The sequence below is a fragment of the Camelina sativa genome, chromosome 15 (genome assembly GCF_030686135.1).
Source record: "Camelina sativa cultivar CO46 ecotype springtype chromosome 15, ASM3068613v1".
Classification (NCBI taxonomy): Eukaryota; Viridiplantae; Streptophyta; class Magnoliopsida; order Brassicales; family Brassicaceae; genus Camelina; species Camelina sativa.
The window spans coordinates 19066800-19073248 of record NC_141894.1 but is presented as its reverse complement, the minus strand read 5'-3'; the positions used below and the strand labels follow the sequence as shown (position 1 = coordinate 19073248).

General features: G+C 33.5%; 1 long non-coding RNA gene across 1 annotated transcript; it reads right to left on the bottom strand.

The window, feature by feature from the left end:
- Positions 1-3839: 3839 nt before the first annotated feature.
- Positions 3840-4357, bottom strand: LOC147926854 (uncharacterized). Its single transcript, XR_015581961.1, has 3 exons — positions 4195-4357; positions 3971-4111; positions 3840-3888 (listed from the first exon to the last, which is right to left on the bottom strand). It is a non-coding gene; the product is annotated as an uncharacterized LOC147926854 (long non-coding RNA).
- Positions 4358-6449: the final 2092 nt, after the last annotated feature.

Here is a 6449-nt window from a genome sequence, read left to right as displayed (position 1 = left end):
TGATTTGTTTTTGGATTTCAAAATCCACATTATGTTTTATATGGATTTGAATGGATTTGATAGTGTAAAATAGAATGATTGAAATCCAAGGATAAAACATGTTATTTCAAAATCCATCTGTTTTGATTTCTAAAATTTACAATTCCATATGGATTTAGAAATCATCTCTCCAATAATAGCCCCTAAAACACATTGTAAATCTAAATTACATTACTAACATTTTTTTAAAAGGGTTTACAATGTGTTTTAAAACTGTTGGAAAACAAAAAAAAAATAGTTCTAGAGAAGTAATGGTACCTTGCAAGACTCGAGAACAAATTTTATTTCATTGAATTTTGGGGAAGATGTCTTTTGCCATTGCAAGATCAGTGGGAGATGTTGATTTTGGCTTGAAATGCTTTCCCTAACACCAAAATGTTCTCCTACCTGTCGAACTGAAGATAACAACCATATTTGGATTGCAAATGGAAAGCCAGCCATTCCATACTGTTTCTTTGCCAACGTTCCCACAATCATTTGTTTCACATCTCTCACTAATGATTCGTAAGCAATTTCACCCCAAGGATACTTACAGAAATTCTCAAAACTACTGGCTCTCAGCAAATTCTTTAAGGGAATTTGAACTGCTGGATTTTGAGCTATCAATATCCCCTCCACTAGTATCAAAGCACCTAATCTAATTCTTTTCTCAGCTTTCATGTCTTTTCCTTTAACTTTCAAAGTACCAAGAAGACGTTTGCAGGTCATTTTATCATTCATCCACAAATCTTTTTTCGATGTAACAGTACCTGATGGAACAGTGCCTACGGGAAGGCCTGTTGTAATGACGAATTCCCTTAGCGAAAATTGCATAGGTTGATCATCAAATGCAAACCAGAGCTCGTTTTTCGCAGACAAAATCCTCCTCTGCAGTAAGTGGTGGACCAGTTGACTCGAGAAGTTGATATTTTCCCGATTAACAAATTCTATAATTGGACCCAAGAAAGACTTCTCTAACTGCTGGAACTCTTTTCTTTTTAATGCATTCTTTACAGTCGCCAAAACAGCTTGCTCTGAAGAATATTTAGTAACTCTTTCTAATGTATCTCCCTCTGTGCCTGGCGTGATTAATCTTTTTGGAAAGCACATTTTCTTCGCAGAATCTTCAAAATTACACATATCGCAAAACCTGTCAACATTGTTTACAGAGGACATATTCAAGACATGCACCCAAGATCCCTTATAAATCCTATTTTAAAACCAATTTAAAACTTTTTAAAGACATTGATAAATATCCAACCTTCGTATTCCGAGTTCACCAAAACATCATAAAATTTCATATTGAAATAGAAATTGAAGTCAAAATTAAATTCCAAACCAAACTTACAAATGGGAGAAGAAGAGACGACGAATTCGAATAGAGGACTGAGAGGAAAAACGAGGGAGAAGAAGAGTCCGTAATTCGACAAAGAGAAATTGCAATTTGAAGTCCTCGCGTACCCAATCAGCCGACTCCTACTTTCAATCCGACGATTTCGTGTCTGCAATCCGACGAAATCGAGAACCCAATTTAAGCAAATACAGATTTGAGTGAATTTTGCGACTTTCAACCTCCCAGACGGAAAACTGTACTTTTTGAAAGAGAAACCCTTGCTTTTAGGGACAATTGATACAGGGGGGAGTGAAGGTTATATTTTACTATTGGGCCTAGGCCTAGGGCTTTCACCCTTATTATACAAAAACATTGTAAAATCATTTAAAATATAGTATTAAAACCATTTAAAAGTTTTTACAAGCGTTTTAAAACGGATTTTAAAAGGTTAAAAGGGTTTGTTTTGGGTATTTCAATGAATTTAAAAGATTTACAAGTGTTTTAAAACGTATTTTAAAAGGATTAAAAGAGTTTTTTTTGGGTATTTCAATAAATTTTATAGGATTTTACAAGAGTTTTAAAATGTTTTTAAAAGGATTCGGAAATGATAAACAACGTTTTAAACTTCATTGTAAATACCTAAAACTTAAACGAAGTATATATATAAAAGGAGTAACTTAACATATTTTTAGAATAGTGTCACAGTAAAACAACTAAAATATTGTTCTTGATGCAATAAGCTAAAGCACCATTCCTGCGATCACGTTCATATACCAGCAAGATGCAAACTTCCATTATCCTAGTCATTTTGTAATTCTGCAAATATAATATAATTGATGTTAGAACCATTTAAAATACGTTGCAATACAAAAGTTGTTAACCCATCTAAAACCAGTTTAAATAACCATGTAAAAACCTACACTGACTTGCAAAGATATCAACCGCCATTTTCTTCCGTAAATCACCAATTGACTCATTTTTAAGATTGCCATGTGTTGTTATGCTCATAGCCAAACATTCGATTGTCTTCAGCATGAAGACACCACTATCTTCAATCTTATCAACCTATCAAGAAAAAACAAAGTGAAGAGTCCAAAGTATTTACAGAGACCATATCAAAAAACTAGAAAACAAGCTCAACAGTATTTACCTGAGGTATGCAATTTATAATACTGATTCTGAACGGAGATTTCTCTGTATCATTTTTCATCCCAAACTTCTTCTGGGCAATATAAGGCATTGCAACAGCATATGCACCTGTTTGTCTTTAATTTTGTTGGTGTAGAAATGCTTGCCTAAGTCGTAGATAATCAACTCCTTCTTCTCCAAATTGATCATCAATGGCATCCAAAGTCTTTCCTTAACCGACATTGGCGCCAGTATTTTGTTTGTAGGTGCTTCCTTGAAGAGTTGATTGAATCCTTCTTCAGGGAACTCATATTCATCTTTGTTGTCAACGAATATTGAGTAATATTCATCAATCTCTCTCAAAAAAGAAGTTTCAGCCAATGTCAATGCTTTGCTTTTAAAGAAGTGCGGATGACTTTCTTCTCTTCTGCTTAACAACTTCACAACTGTATCAACATGCTAAACAACAACAAAAAACAGATTAAAACAAGTCTTGTTGTCAAATAATTCATATAAATAAATTAAGACCCGGTCACACATCATCTTGTAAACCAATTTAAACACATTGTAAATCTTTGAAACCGCTTAGAAGACATATTTTAATTCCTTTTAAAACCTTTTAAACCTCTTGTAAACACTTTTAAAAACCCTTTTAAAACTCTTTAAAAACTTTTAAAGTGTTTTAAAACCCCATGAAACGTTAACAACACATTGTAAAACCTTAAGCTTTGTAATCATACCATTGTTGTTAACGACTTTCCTGGCGTCTCTAGTGTTGTGAACCATTTAACATCAACTTTTTTACCCAGAATTGTTAGTTGCCTACATCAAAAAATAAACAGAATAACCATGAATACTTACAAAACCATGAATACATCTGTTAAAAGACTAATTTGAACTTTTACTTTTGTTGCTAGAAACTAAAACTTACATTGTTTTCCTTGAATTCTTCCAGTCACTAAATACTTCTAACCGGGTCTTATCAACTTTGGAAAAAGGATAAAGTATTGGGTCCTTCTTCTTCTCGGCCGTGTAAGGCGGCTGAGTGTGAATAGAAGGAATTGTATTTCATTCACTTTTTCTTTGCACACCACCAACATCATCAGATTTACTCTTCTTTTTATGTGGCTTTACAAAACTAAAAAATTTCGCACTTTATATCGATACACTGGAAAACATTTTAAATATCTCATAGAAATAATTAAGTTAGATACATACCCCTTCTCTAGCTTGAATATCAGCATCTGGATTGTCACTTGATTTACGCTTCTTCCTCTGTAGTGCCTCAAGATAATCACAATTTTTTGTAAAACATTTAATAAAATGTATAACAATTTCTACAACTAGTTACTAACCTCTTTTCTGTTCATAACATCATCATCACCATCATTGCTTTGCTTACACTTTCTCTGCAGTTCATCATTTTCTTGGTTTACTTGATGAAATCTTTTAAAATACTCATAACAACTATATAAAAAATTAATGATTTACCTGTTTTCTCTCTCTCAAAACTCTCTTCTTACTGCTTGCTCCCTTCTCTTTATCCATGCTTTTATCTTTTTCACTAACCTCATCTTCTTCAGAAAGAAGATCAAATTTTGGTGTAGAAGGGCGTGGAGAAGGAGATTTATCCTTCAAAGATGATAACAATTGTGGTTTACAACAGGCTTTTAAAAGGATATTTGAGAACTTATAAAAATACTAGATATATGTACCTTTGGTGTTTCTTCAAAGTAATTACCATCATCACCACCAGTTTTTTGAGTGTTTTCATCATCTGCAGCGTAGCTCCCATCTTGTGTGTTTGACGGACGGACAGAATCTGCAGACTGGCTTTCTACGAAATCTTCTCTAGCAATATCTCCATCAACATTTTGTTTGCCAGCCTGCCACAAAACAAAAGAACATATAACAACATCATTTTTAAGGTTTTACATTCTGTTTCAAAAGGGTTTTAAAAGGTTTAAGTCACTATGGTTGCCCTTTAATCAGTGTTATGCTGTAAATCCGTTAAAAACACTTTTTAAACAGAAAAACTTTTAAAATAGATACTGACCTCTTCATTTATAACCTCTTCATTTCTATTCTGTCCATCTTCATCTTCGTGAGACTGCAAAGGGAAAAGAAAAAAAAGGACCTCAGTTTAAAGAGTTTAGTGTCCAATATATGCGAAAAGGTGCGATCTTGTAATCTTACTCCTTTATCCTTATCTTTCCCTGATGTGGTTTTGACAGCTTCTTCAATGGCTTCTAGTCTTTTGTCGAAGTCATCTAACATAAAGAGGATTATGTCAAGTTTTTCTGAATCTGACAAATTTTTCTCCATTTTCTCTTGTTTCTCAAAGACTGGCAATTTTTCCCCCATTTTGTCACCCAACTCTCCCAAAGCATAGTAAATATCAACTAATCTAGAAGACCATTCTTCTTTCTTCAACCTATAGCCTTTCATAACCAAGCCAATAACTTCTTCAAAATCATTGTCATCTTTATCAACCAAATGCTTATATTTTTGTGGATCTCCAATTATTGTTTTGACTTCAACCTACAAAAATAATCAAAATCCATCAAAACAAAACTCATCAAATATAGATAACCAATGAATAATCAAAACTACACTTTTAATAGAATTCAAAACTTACACAAGTTGCTGTCTTAATAGCTTCAACAATATCATCAAACCTTGCAAAACGACTTGATTGCCAGTTGAGAATCAGTGGATAGAATGTTCTGGAAAAATTACATCTTCTCGCAAATGTATCACCAAAAATTGGAACAGCACTCAAGGCCCATATATATAACGCCATGGAAAATCCCTTGACACTATACTGACCTTTTGACCAAGTATTTTTATCGAATTTCTGAATGCATGTGGCGAGAATGTTATACGCTTCCTTGCCCCATGGTTGGGCTGTATACATCTCGAAATCCGATGCATGCTTAAGCCTAGACAGAGGTATCTTCTCTGTTGAATTTGGTGTCATCAAAATAGCTTCTGTTAATACCACTGCAGCGAGACATTCCTTTTCCTTGTCATCCAAAGGTTCTTCACCCTCTTCTGGTTCATTAAATAGTCGATATTGAAGTTGAGTTAAAGTGTAATCTCCTCTCACCGCCCAAGAATATGGTTCACTAATTGGATCTTTGCCGTTATTCCTTGGTTCTCTATGAATAGGTTCGCATTGAATCCCTATGTTTAATAAAACAATGATGTTAGTTTGTTCAAACTTGCCTAATATAAACTGTTCTAAAACCCTTTTAAATCCCTTTTAAAAGAGTTTTAAAAGGGTTTTAAAACTTCTAAAACGGGAAAAACCCTTTTACAATAGTTTTAAAAGGTTTTAAAAAGGTTTTAAAACCCTTTTAAAACCCTTTTACAATAGTTTTAAAAGGTTTTAAAAAGGTTTTAAAAGGGTTTTAAAAGGGTTCTAAAAGGGTTTTAAAACTTTTAAAACTTTTAAAACGGGAAGAACCCTTTTACAATAGAGTTTTAAAAGTGTTTTAAAAGAGTTTAAAAGAGTTTTAAAAGAGTTTTAAAAGGGTTTTAACGGGCTTTTAACAATTTTAAAGTTTAAAGGGGTTTTAAAAGGGTTTTAAAAGGGTTTTTAAAAGGGTTTTAAAACCATTGCAAACACTTTATAATTACATGTTGTAAGGAAGAACTCTCTCAAGGAGAACCGAAGAGGTTGCATGTCGACTGTAAACCATAAGTTTCTCCCTCTTGTCTTCAGCCTTCTCAGCATCAAGTAGTGGAATATTTTCCCAGAAAATCTGATGTCTCTGGCCGAAAGTTCGATGATGTGCCCAAGGAAGGAAGATTGAAGCTTCGTGAAAGATGCTTTTCCTAATGTATGTTTAACTTTGGCAACTAAGCTTAAGTCCGAATGTTGACATATGTTTGCTCCAACAATTGGTTCTAAACCCATACCATATGTTGGTTCTGGTAGTGCAAGGGGTTCAAAATCACTTGATGC